The sequence below is a fragment of the Notamacropus eugenii genome, chromosome 6 (genome assembly GCF_028372415.1).
Source record: "Notamacropus eugenii isolate mMacEug1 chromosome 6, mMacEug1.pri_v2, whole genome shotgun sequence".
NCBI classification, from domain to species: Eukaryota; Metazoa; Chordata; class Mammalia; order Diprotodontia; family Macropodidae; genus Notamacropus; species Notamacropus eugenii.
This window is the reverse complement of record NC_092877.1, coordinates 50,485,512-50,499,502: the sequence shown is the minus strand read 5'-3', so window position 1 is coordinate 50,499,502 and position 13,991 is coordinate 50,485,512. Positions and strand designations below refer to the sequence as shown.

The 13,991-nt window shown below is 40.6% G+C and overlaps 1 pseudogene; it reads left to right on the top strand.

Annotated features, from left to right (window-relative positions):
• The window catches only part of LOC140512051 (cyclin-dependent kinase 11B pseudogene), a 43,030-nt pseudogene extending 29,535 nt beyond the window's left edge, over window positions 1–13,495 (top strand).
• Window positions 13,496–13,991: the final 496 nt, after the last annotated feature.

Genomic DNA, 13,991 nt, shown 5'->3' with positions numbered 1-13,991 from the left:
CTCAATTGTCTACACGTTTGAGAAATGAGGCCTTTATCAGAGAAACATGCTTCAAAAATTTTTGCACAGTTATGATTGTTAACTCTATTTTCCTCCATCCTATTTCCCACTCTGTTTATTCTATTCTCTCTTTTTTTCACCCTGTCCCTCTTCAAAAGCGTTCAAAAATTGCCTCTAACTACTGCCTCATCCAATCTGTGCTCCTTTCTATTAACCCCCTTCTCTTATCCCATTCCTTCTATTTTCTTATAGGGTAAAATAGATTTCTACGCCTAACTGAGAGTAATGTTCACTCCATTTCACCCCTTCCATCTTCCCTTCCACTATAAAAGTTTTTTTTTTGCCTTTTTTATGTAAGATAATTTGCTCCATTCTACCTTTAGCTTTCTCCCTTTTTGCATTCCTCTTTCACCCCTTAATTTTATTTTTTATGTCATCCCATCATATTCAACTTATACCTTGCCATCTGTCTATATATATTCCTTTTAACTGCCCTAATAATAAGAAAGTTCTTATGAGTTACAAGTATCATCTTCCCATGTAGGAATATAAATAGTTTAAATTTATTAAGTCCCTTATGATTTCTCTTTTTTGTTTACCTTCTTATACTTCTCTTGAATTTTATGTTTGAAAGTCAAATTTTCTATTCAGCTCTGATCTTTTCATCAAGAATGCTTGAAAGTCCTCTATTTCATTGAATATCCTTTATCCCCTGATGGATTATACTCAATTCTGCTGAGTAGGTGATTCTTGGTTGTAATACTAGCTCCTTTGCCCTTCAAAATATCATATTTCAGGTCCTCTGATCTTTTAATGTAGAAGCTGCTAGATCTTGTGTTATCCTGATTGTGAAGCTCCTTGCTACTTGAATTATTTCTGGCTGCTTGCAATATTTTTTCCTTGACCTGGAAGTGCTAGAATTTGGCTATAATATTCCTGAGAATTTTCATTTGGGGATCTCTTTCAGGAGGTGATAGGTGGATTCTTTAAATTTCTACTCTACCTTCTAGTTCTAAACTATCAGAACAATTTTCCTTGATAATTTTTTGAAATATGATATCTAGGTTCTTTTTTTTATCGTAGCTTTCAGCTAGTCTGGTGATTTTTAAATGATCTCTTCTGGATCTATTTTCTAAGTCAGTTATTTTTCCAATAATATATTTCACATTGTCTTCTATTTTTTCATTCTTTTGGGGTTTTTTTGTTGTTTCTTGATTTCTCATAAAGTCATTAGCTTTCATTTACTCAATTCTAATTTTTAAGGAGTTATTTTCTTCAGTGAGCTTTTGCATATCCTTTTCCATTTCACCAATTCTACTTTTTAAGAAGTTTTTTCCCCCTGGTGAATTTTTGGGCCTCCTTTTCTATTTGGCCAATTCTGCTTTTCAATGCATTCTTCCCCTGATAGTTTTTTGGGAGGTTTGTTTGGTATCTCTTTCACTATTCAGCCTAATCTGTTTTTTAAGGTGTTGTTTTCTTCAGTATTTTTTTGTCTCATTTACCAAATGGTTGACTCATTTTTTGTGATTTTCTTGCATTACTCTCATTTCCCTTCCCAATTTTTTCTCTACCTCACTTACTTGATTTTCAAAGTCCTTTCTTAGCCTTTCTGTGGCAGAGATCAGTTCAAATTTTTCATGGAGGCTTTGGATGTAGGGATTTTGACTTTGTTTTCTTCTTCTGAGAATGTGTTGTGATCTTCTTGTCACCATAGTAACTTCTACTGTCAGAATTTTTTTTCTGTTGTTTGCTTACTTTTTCTATTTCTTGACTTTTAACTCTTTGTTAAAGTGGAGCTCACTTCCAGCATGGAGGATGCACTGTCCTAAGCTTCAGGAGTTTTATGCAGTTGTTTTCAGAGATACTTCTAGGGACCTTTAAGTCTTTAGTTCTTTGAAGGTGGTATGATCTAAGGAGAGGTGTTTACTACTCTCCTGGCTTGTGTTCTGGTCTGTGAGTGACCACAAGCACTCTTTTATCCCCTGAAATGTGACGACAATCCCTGTTCCACTGTGGCCTGCAAGGTGTGGTGTTCTAATGTTCCTCCTTGCCTTGGGACTGCCACCTAGGACTGTGACCCAAATTGGAGTATGAACAAGACAACAGAGTCCTGCCCCCAGTGCTAACAAAGACACCAGCTGTTGGACCCCCTTACTGTCTGTGAGAGCTCCAGAAGTAGCTGCTTCCACTGCTGATTCAGTGACTCCCAAGGCCTGCTCGTGGTTTGCTGGGACTGGGGCTAGGGCTGTGCTGGCATGGCCTGTGCTAGACTGTGCTCTATTCTCACCCTGCTGACTTTCTAAGTTATCTTTAGGCGGGAAAGTATTTCACCCCCTCCTTTTGTGGATTCTGCTGCTCCAGGAATTGTTTTATGGCACTATTTAAAGGTGTTCAGAGGAGTTTTGGGGAGATCTTAGGCAAGTGGCTGCCTTTTCTCAGTCATCTTGGCTCCACCTCCCATAAAGCTTGTATTTCAGGGAGACTTCTGACATTGAAATCCTTGGCCTTTGTGGAAATACCTACAGCTTCACCATAAACGCCTTCTTTATAGGGTGTGCCTGGTTTGTGTAATGGGAAACATATTTGAGCCTCCTTAAGAAGAGACAGGCATCAGGTCCATTGATAGAACATGACTGAAACAATAGTGGAATCTCTCTGTTTTTGAACCCAGTGACTCTTCATCTTCTTATCTGAAGAGTGGGTATGAGAATAGGGTATAGCCAGAATTAACTTCAGTGTACTATGACTTTCATACTGGATTACAGCTTTGGAGGGCTTGGGCCAAAAGAAATAGGAAACTGAATAATGATCTTGTCCTGGCAAAGCTAGTTGTTTGCTATGTGCAAATATCTTTCTTTCCCTGGACTTCAGTTTTTATGCCTGCAAAATGGAAGAGTTTGTCCAGATAGAAGTATTGTGTTATCTTGGAAAGAATGCTATCTCTAGAGCCAAAAGACCTGGGTTTGAATCCTACCTCTGAGTCTTGTCAACTGTAACTTTGGGCAAATCACTTTACTATCCCAGACGTCAGTTTCCTCATCTATAAAATGATGGAGTTGGACTAAATGGTCTTTGTGGTCCTTCCCATCTCTAGCTCTATGATTATTTGGTTCTTACATTTAATGTTCTAACATCTTTCTTTAGCCCGGACAGTCTATGTTTCAAGATTCCTCTTGGACCTGATATTCCATGCTCAAAGTTCGCTTCCAGCTCCTACATTTTATGTTCTGTGATTTCATTAATCAAAGGACCTGAAATGCAGTTATTCCACTCTCCTGGGTCTCCCAGAAGTCCTTGGTTAAAAAAAAACCCAAACACAACCATCGCCTGTTAGGGGAAAGTGTAGCCATTTACCTTATTATGAATTAAAAGGTCAGATGAATTAGCTGTCTCTTGGAGAATTGACACTTCATCTTGAAGCAACCTGAAGCTCGTTAAGTGTTGCTACAGCCCAGGAGTTGAGTGAGGTTCAAAGTCATAGTCCTTGCCTTCAGGAAATTTCCAATCTGGCTGGAGAGACAAGACATACACATGGTAAAGAAAAAGAAGAAGGTAAGAATGTAATCACTATTAGCACACATCAATATTTATATTTCAACGCTGTTGACAATCTGTGATGCTGTCTCTGGGGATGCTCTCCACAGAGCATTCTATCTCCTCTTCATGCCTTAGAAAAGGTATTGTCCAGCTTTGTAGAGCTGGCCAGAGACTTCCCTCTGATGTTGTACCTAGATTTCCAGAGATTAGGGATTGTTTCTGGTGCCATATTGAAATGACACAAGAGGACTTTATGGAGAAGAGAATGTGGTACAGATCCTAAATGTTATCTGGGATCCTAGATAATGGAAGGATCAGGAGGAAACTGGGCTGGAAAAGGGAAGTCATCAGAGTCCCACTATCATTTGAAAAAAAGTCTTGACAGGATAGAGTTGAGGACCCAATCCAACAAGATGAAATTTAAAAGGGGTTAATGAAAATCTCACACCTGCATTCAAAAAATCAATTTTATAAGTTCAAGGTGGGGGTGGAATTTTCATTTGAAAAAAATTGTGATTCATTTAAAAAAGACCTAGGGGTTTTTAGTGGACTGCAAGTTCAGTGTGTCAACAGCCAAGAAAATGAAAGAGAATTTGGGTCTTGGCATAGGTCAGTTATACTATGGCCTGGTCAGCCTATGTCTGGAGTATTGTGTTCGGTTTGGGGCACCACTTTTTAGGAAGGATATTAATCACCCAGAGAACTTCTTCAAAAAAGATGAATGATGACAGTGGTGAAGGATATCAAGTTCATGCCATGTGGAGATCAACTGAAGGAGCTACAGGATAGAGGGAAGAGAAGTGAATTTGGAGTCAGAGCAACTGGGTTCAAACTCTGGTTTGGTAACTTACTATCTCAAGTCATCCCAGATCTTTAGAACTCAGTTTGTTAACCTGTAAAATGAGGGAGTGGATGACTTGTGGGCTCCCTTATGCCCTCAACTCTATGGTATTGTGAACTGGGGAAGTTTAGCTTGGAAAAGAAAAGCTCTGGACACATGGCAAGTGTCTTCAAATATCTGAAGGCTTGTCTTATGGAAGAGTAGTTAGATTTGTTCTGCTTGGTCCCAGAAGTCAGAGGCAGGAGCAATGGGTGGGAAATCTCTGAAATAGGTTGAACCTTGATCCATTCATCCCTTGTCAAAGAGGAGATACTGGCTCAAGTCTGAGGTGGACTAGATGAACTGAGGCCCCTCCTGACTCTGAGACTCTGGGATTCTGTTTCCCCTACTTGACAATGGGTTTCCTGAGGGTGGAGTCAGGTTCTGCTCCTATTCTCCCCCCTCCTCCACCATAGATTCTCTGAAGTTAGTGTCTGAGTCTACTTGTCTTTTGCAGACTATAAGCTCACTGAAGGCAGACTCCAGATATATTCTGCTTTCTTTTGACAGTTTAGCTTGACACACAGAGAGAACCCAAGACATACTTGGTGTCTTTCCCATTAGAAAGTAAGCTCCCTGAGGGTAGGAAGGGTTTAATTTTTGTCATTTTCTCCCCAGTGTTTAGCACTAGGCTTGGCACATAGTAAGGGCTTAATAAATGCCTGTTAAAGGATTGATGAATGGATGAATTTGTTACTCAGCACCATACCGAAATCAAATGGAAAATCTGAGGATTGGAGACTCCCTACCATTTGTGGGGAATGGTATATAAGAGGAAGGCATTGTCAGAGCAGGAAATCTACCTCAGCTAGGAAAGGGGGAAGGGAGATTCTGGTCCATCAAAGCCCCTATTCAACATAATCCTGGGCTGGCCACACGCATCTCCTAGCACTTCTCTATGCCTTTTATTTGTGGGTTGACCCAGGCCAGAATGTCTGACAATTTCTTCAGTCTGGTTCTTCCCTGGGGAAAGCTAGTGCAGGCCCAAAGCCTTTTGGGTGATCACTTCAGCAGAACCCCCCCACCCCCGCCCTCCCCACTCCAGGACCCCACACTCTGTTTCTTCTAATCGAAACAATATCGCATTATGGCTTGAGCCTTCTTGGTTCTATCTGTTTTCTCTCAAAGAGTATTTGTTTTATATCTGACATGTTTATATATGGTAACTGTTTGTTAAAGAAATCTGTCAGCATAACTGGCTGGCCGGAAACTCTTGGCCCAAAGCCAGAAGGGCCTTCCTTGAAAACCCTTCTTCACTAGGGGATCCAGGGGTTGGGTGCCTACCCAGAAAAGTACAGTGTTAGCCTTCATGGGAAGGGCTTCATGGGAAAAGACCTGGTCTGTACCCACTGAAGACCTGGCTGGGAGTTGCCCAGGAGCGGTTACCCCCCAGTAAACATTTGAAGCGGGACTCCCTTTGTCATTAGTCAGAGAACAACATTTATGAGCTGCTGTTGAATAGGACCAGAAGGTCTTTGAATAAAACAGAAAATATGTACAGTTTTGATCATATCAGGGGGACATGTTCCTGAGAAAGAGACATCTTTGACAGCAGGAGCAAGGAGGAGGGGAAAGAAAATAGGGAGTCTCTCTTCCATTGGGCTTCAGGGGGCTGAGGCTACCCTTTACTCTCTGCCCAGGGAAGCCTTTTAAAGAAGGACACAGGACAGAACATCAGCAGCAGCAGTGTACATATCTCCAGGGCTTCACAGTTTGCAAATGGCTTATATTTTGTAGGTGGCTCCCATTTCTGTGGCACTTTATGGGGTGTGGAATACTTTCCCCACCTTGGCTCTGTGGTGGAGAGTAAAAGGATGATTATTTTTCTCGTTTTACAAAGCAGAAAAGTGAAGTGCAAAGAGAGATCCTAGGATCTCTAGGTGGCACGATGAGTAAATAGAATGCTAGTCCTGGAGAGAGGAAACCCTGAGTTCAAATCCCGCCTCAAATACTTCCTGGATACATGACCCTGGGCAAGTCACTTCTCCTTTTTCTCAGCTTCAGTTTCTTCACCTATAAAATGGGGATAATAATAACAGTAACCTCCCAGGGTTGTTGTGAGTACTGGATTAGATAACAGATGTAAAACGCTTTGTAAACTTTAAAGTGTTATATAAATATTATCTGTTGTTATTACTACTATTAGTTATAGAAGCATAGATATAGAGCTGGAAAGGACCTCTGAAATCATGTAGTCCAACTCTTTCATTTTACAGTTGAGGAAACTGAGGCCAGGGGAGGCGAACACCCCAATCAATATGGAAAGAAAGCATCCGAGGAAGAGGTTTAATTGGGGTCCAGGAGAAGAGACTTTTGCCTCCAATTAGAAAGTAAGTGGCAGAGCTGAGCATCGTGGTCTAGTGGAATCCCAAGCACCATTATGTTGTATCTTCCTCTGTTACAACTTTACTTCTCTGTTAGAGAAGTTCCTCTGTTGTTGAGAGGAGGAACTGTCTTGTTTTCCTGAATTTGCGTCCCTGGTGATTAGCACAGTGCCTGCAATATAGTAAGCCCTCAAAAAATGATCTATCTGTCTATCAATTAATCAATCTATTTATCCATCCATCTATCTACCCATCCCCCCTCTCTCTTTACCCACTCTCACCCACCTGTCATCCATCCATCCATCCATCCATCCATCTATCTATCTATCTGTCTGTCTGTCTGTCTGTCTGTCTCTCACTATCTCTATTTCAGTGCGTGAAAAATGTCAGACATCTAATAAATGTTGCAGAATGAATTAATAAAACAAATGATTTGGAATCCAAATTACTGGGTTTGAACCCTTGCTTTGTTGCTTACTACCTCTGTGACCTTGGGCAAGTGTCTTCCCTTCTCTGGATCTGTCTCCTCTTCCACACGATGACTGTCTAGTCATTGACAGAGATTGGACTAGATGGATGGTCTGTAAATTCTTTTCTAGCTTTAAGCCTATGCTGTATAAACTCAGATCTCTAGACTCCCAGTCCAGAGCTCTTTTCACTATAGCACATTACTTCCCAAGAAGTATCATTCTTGTTGTTTTATTCATATCATCTTCAGAAAAATGTGCACCCAGACACAGCAAAGAAAGATGTCACCATAGTGGACAGATCCAAGTTAGAGAGATTTGTGCATTTATAGAATATTGCATTTGGAAAGGACCTCACAGTCATTGAAAGTTAGAACTGAAAGTGACCTTTAGGATCATGAGGGTAGAGGCAGCCTGTGTCTTCTTCCTCTGCATTTCTCCCATCATCTAGAACAATTCTCTATACCTAATTGATGCTTAATAAATGTTGGTTGAACAGATGAGGAAACTGACACCCAGAAAAGGGAAGGGACCTTTCCAAGGCAACATAGCCACTGAGTAGCAGGGCTGGGACTAGTAGTACCCAAATCTCCTGCTTCTCAAACTTGATGCCTCACAGCCTTGTAGAAACGTTTCCACGGGAGTATCAGCATGGTGTAGTATAGTGGAAGGCATGCTGGACCTGGGATCAGGAAACTTGGCGTCCCAGTGTCACGTTCATCACTTAATACTTCTGCTATGCTGAGCATTGCTGAGAGGGCAATGGGGAGGTACATGGTGGATATGAACAGGGCTGTAATACATCCCCAGTGAGGAACTTCAAACAAGTGGAATGATGGATATTATTAAAGAAAGGCATGATGGAAAAAATAAAATAGGCTATCACATAAGAAAGCAAGAGATAAACAATGATGGATGGTCTGGTTGTTCTCCACTGGTGTTCTTTGAAATGTCAAGAGAAATCAAGGAATGTTTCTAGCATGGTGAGGATTTTAAGAGAAGGCAGGAAAGAGAGAAAGTACAATTTTTTAAAAGACTAAAATATGTGTTAAAAATTGACAATTTTAATGTTCAAAACTTCATTCTGAGAAAAGTTTTTTTATATTTTACAATTAAAGCAATTATTAGGAGTTAATTTCACCTAAGTATGTGCTAATAAATCTAACAATCTAAGTGAAATGGATAAATGTTTGCAAAAATATGGATTGCCCAGATTAACAGAAGAGGAAATAGAATACTTAAATAACAATATATTAGAAAAAGAAATTGAACAAGCCATCAATGAACTCCTTAAGAAAAAATCCCCAGAACCAAATGTATTCACAAATGAATTCTACTAAACATTTAAAGAACAATTAATTCCAATACTGTATAAACTATTTAGAAGAATAGGCAAAGAAGGCATTCTACTCAATTCCTTTTATTACACAAATATGGTGCTACTACCTAAACTGGCAAGAGTTAAAATAGAGAAAGATAAATCAATTTCCCTAATGAATATTGATGCAAAATTTTTAAATAAAATACTAGCAAAGGCCAATATATCACAATATATCACAAAGATCATACATTATGACCAAGTGGGATTTACATCAGGAATGCATGGCTGGTTCAATATTAAGAAGACTATCAGCATAATTGACCATATTACTAAAAAACAGAAATCATATGACTATCTCAATAGATGCAGAAAAAAGCTTTCAACAAAATACAGTACTTATTCCTATTAAAAATACCAGGAAGCGTAGGGATAAATGGAGCTTTCCTTAAAATCATAAGTGGTATCTACCTAAAACCATTCAGTCATCATTATCTGTAACTGGGTTAAGCTGTAAGCTTTCCTACAAAGATTGGGGTGAAGCAAGAATGCCCATTATCATCACTATTATTCAATATTGAACTAGAAATGCTGGCTATAGAGAAAGCTGGGAAACAATTTTTTGCAGCTATTGTCTCTCATAAAGGCCTCATTTCTAAAATATGTAGAGAATTGAGTTAAATATATAAGAATTAAAGTTACTCTCCCATTGACAAATGGTCAAAGAATAGGCAGTTTTCAGATGAAGAAATTAAAGCTATCTATAGTCACATAAAAATGTTCTAAATCAGTATTGATTAGAGAAATACAAATCAAAATAACTCTGAGGTGCCACATCATACCTATCAGATTGGCTAACATGACAAAGCAGGAAAATGATAAATGTTGGAGTGTGGGAAAATTGGAACACTAATGCATTGCTAGTGGAGTTGTGAACTGATCCAGCCATTTTGGAGAACAAATTGCAATTATATCCAAAAGGCTATGAAACTGTGCATACCTTTTGGCTCGACAATACAACTACTGTATCCCAAAGAAATCATAAAAATGGGAAAAGGACCCACATGTACAAAAATCTTTATAGCAGCTCTTTCTGTGGTGGCCAAGAAGTGGAAATTGAGGGGATGCCTATAGTTGAACAAGTCGCCATATATGAATGGAACGGAATACTACTGTGCTATAAGAAATGATGAACAGGAAGACTTCAGAGAGGCCTGGAAAGATGTTTGTGAACTGATGCTGAGTGAAAGGAACAGAACCAGCAGAACTTTGTGCACAGCAACAACCACAGTGTGCGAGGAATTTTTCTGGTAGACTTAGTAATTCATTGCAATGCAAGGACTTAAATAATTCCCAGTGATCTCTTAATGCAAAATGTCTTCCACATTCAGAGAAAGAACTATGGAATTCTATCACAGAATGAAGCAGACCATTTTCTTTTGTATTTGGTTTGTTTTATGATTTCTTCCATTCATTTTAATTCTTCTATGCAACATGAGTAAGGTGAAAATGTATTTAATAGGAATGTATGTGTAGAACCTATATAAAACTGTATGCCACCTCGGGGAAGGAGTGGGGAGGTAGGGAGGAACAGGGGGAGGGAGGGGAAAAAATGTAAGATATATGGAAGTGACTATAGAACACCAAAAACAAATAAAATAATAATAATAATAATAAAAAGAAACGGTGAACAGGCAGACTTCAGAAAAACATGGAAAGACTTATATGAACTGATGCTGAGAGAAGTGAGCAGAGCCAGGAGAACATTGTACACAGTAACAGCCATGTTATGCAATGAATACCTTTGATAGATTTAGCTCTTCTCAGCAATGCAAGGATCCAAGACAACTCCAAAAGACTCATGATGGAAAATGCTATCCACATGCAGAGAAAGAACTATGGAGTCTGAATGCAGATTAAGCATACTACTTGTTTTCCTTTTTGTTGTTGCTGTTGCTTTGTTTTATTTCTTCTTTCTTGTGGTTCCTCCTATTGGTTCTCATCTTTATAACATGACAATCATTCAAATAAAAAAACCCAAGAAATGCTTGCTATAGCAATAAGAGAAGAAAAAGAAATTGAAGGAATTCGAATGGGCAATGAGGAAAGAAAACTATCACTCTTTGCAGATGATATGATGGGTATACTTAGAGAATCCTAAAAAAAACTAAAAAATTAGTTGAAATAATGAACACCTGTTGCAGGTTGCAGGATATAAAATAAGCCCACATATATCATCAGCATTTCTATACATCACCCACAATGTTTAGCAGCAAGAGATAGAAAGAGAAATTCCAGTAAAAGTAACATAAATTTAAAATAGAAAATAGACATAAATGGCTTATTTATTCAATGTCATACCAATTAAACTACCAAAATTATAAAGCTAGGAAAAATTATTACAAAACTCATCTGGAAGAACAAAAGTTCAAGAATATCAAAGGAATGAATTTTAAAAAAATGTGAAGGAAGGTGGCTTAGCTGTATCAGATCTCAAATTGCATAATGAAGTGACAAACATCAAAACAATCTGTTACAGGCTAAGAAATAGAGAGAATGGATCAGTGGAACAGAGTAGATCAAATATACAACACACAATAGTAAATGGTAGTAATAGTAATAGTAGTAGTAATAGTATGGTAGTAATGGTAGTAATAGTAATAGTACTATACAGAGATAGTAATAGTAATCCAATGTTTGATAAATCCAAAGATCCAAGCTTCTGAGACAAGAACTTACTACTTGATAAAAATGCCTGGGAAAACCGGAAAGCACTTTAGCAGAAACTAATTATTGACCAACATCTCACACCATATACCAAAATAAGGTCTAAATGGGTACATGATTTAGACATAAAGAGTGATACCATAAGCAAATTAGTGTGCAAGAATTACCATATCTGAACAGGAGTGGAGAAGGCACATATGGTGTGGTATACAGAACAACAGACAAAAAGACCAATGAAATTGTGGCTCTGAAATGGTTGAAAATGAAAAAGGAGAAAGAAGGCTTCCCAATGACCTTCCTCAGGGAAATCAATATCATCCAGAAAGTTCAGCACCCAAACATTGTCACTCTTCTGAGAGAAATCATGGTGGGCAACAGCATGGACAAGATTTACATGGTAATGAATTATGTGGAACAAGACCTCAAGAGCTTCATGGAAACCATGAAGCAGCCCTTCCTGCCAGGGGAAGTGAAAATGCTGATGAGTCAGCTCGTATGGGGGTGTGATGAAGGGGAATGAAGCATCTTTACAACAACTGGATCCTTCAAGGGGACCTCAAGACTTCCAACTTGCTCCTCAGTCACATGGGCATTTAAAAAATTTATGATTTGTGGCTGGCCAGAGAATATGGGTCCCTGATAAAAGCTTACACTTCCATGATGGTGACCCTGTGGTACTGGGCCCCAGAGTTGTTACTAGGAGCCAAGAAATATTCCACTGAGATAGACATGTGGTCAGTGGGATGTATATTGGAAGAGCTGTTAACTCAGAAGCCTTTGTTTCCAGGGAAATCAGAGATTGACCAGATCAACAAAGTTTTTAAGAACTTGGGAACTCCAAGAGAGATTTGGCCTGGTTACAATGACCTTCTAGTAACGAAGAAAATAACTTTTGTAGAATAGCCCTATAATAACTTAAAGAAAAGATTAGGGGCCTTTCTCTCTGATCAGGGCTTCAGTCTGATGAACAATCCCAGCTAGAAGGATCTACGCAGAAGCCAGCCTGAAGCAGAAGGAACCTGCCTTCCCATTGACCCTTCCGTGTTTCTCACATGACCGCCCAAGAGCTAGCAGCAGAGGGTTAAGTATGACACCAGCGCCTGCCTTCCAAAAGGAGTTGACTGCAGCCAGCTGGGGGACCGTGACCTCAAAGACCCTGGCTGCCACCTCACTACCACCAATCACGAAATATCTTCGACTGGCCCCGGGCTTCATCCTCAAGTTTTAAACTCCACACCAGGTCACAGAGCTAAGCAAACCTGGATAGAGGTGCAGCCGGATCATGGTCGTTAGTACATGTGAACACGAAGGGGCGGAGGGGCTGGAGGGCGTGCCCCTCCCCACCAGCTTGCCCCTCCATAGAAACACATGCAACTTAGGAGGGCAGAGAGGATGGGGAGTCCTGAAGAACTGGGAACTTGTGTGTTTCATTCCGGGAGCTTGTGTGTTAACTCGATTATTACAAGATTTATTATTATTTAATCACATGATTTAACCAACTGGAGTTTCTCTGTTGACCCTTTCCTTCTGGGCCCTGCCGTGCTGGGGGTGGGAAGACCTTTGAGGGGAGCTGAGCTGGAGCCCGAGCCCCCGCCTGGCCGTCCCTGCGGTCACCCCTGAGTGCCGGCCTCTCCCTCCCGTGCGTGGAGAGTCCGCTTACAAAGGCCCGAGTGTTGAGAATCAAGTCCGTTTTGTCTTCGCAGTAAAATTGAAGTCGAGGAAGGTTTTTTCCTCTTTCCTGGAGACACCGTGCCCCGTTTCCAGCCCCTCGGGAACGGCGCGCGATCCCCTGGCCCGTTTGTTGGGAAGTCAGAACAAAAGTGACTTTATTATCCTTGGAGTCGGGTATGATAGGCGTCGTGGTTCTGGGGGCAGCCCTTATTAGCCCCGTCCAGGGAGCCTGGGCATTGGTATGGGTAGTGGGTGGGGAGAGGGGGTGCAAAGGCATAGAGACTGCCGCCGGTGCCATTTCTTTCTGCCTGAGGTTCTTGGAGCCTTTTCCCCACGGTTAGACTTATGTCCCTCGCTCCTTCCCGCACCCCCAGCCCTAATCTCTCCTGGACTCCCTGTCCCCCCTCCATCCCTTCTCCCTCCCGCACCCTAGCTCACACCTCCCCTGGGCCCCATCTTGCCATGCAGGAAACTTCTGATAGGTTCACACTGACCGGCTCAGGGAAGAAATGAGCTCTTTCTCTCCATTTACTGTTTTAAAGAGGGCTTTAAAGTAAAGATACTTCATTCATTCGGTTTGTTCATTCATTGATTCACTTTATCATTGTTTTGGAGCTGGAGGGGGAGGTGTGTATGTGGTGCACAGTAGCATACAGTGCAAGAAGCTGGGTTCAGTCACCCTGCCCTACTGTTGCTTGGGACTGGTAAGATCCCGGATAAGTCACTTAACATTTCCAGGCCTCAGTTTCCTCATCTGTAAAATGAAGGAAATGGACTTGGTGGCTCTAAATCTATTATCTTATGATTAGATGACTTTTATGGCTCCTACCAGCTCTAGATCCTGTAAGAAGTCTTTCTTTCCCAGCAGAATCCCGTTTCAGTGTTTGTATGCCCCAGTGCCTAGAGCGTGACAGGTACTTAATACATGATGGTGAGTTGTTTGCTTTTTGTTTGACCTGCTTTTTGTTTGTGATGTTATTAATGTAAAGAACTGCCAGGGAGGAAGCTCCCTTCACCAGTGCAGATCGTCACCTCTGAGGCAAAGTGACTTGTCCAGATTCACACAA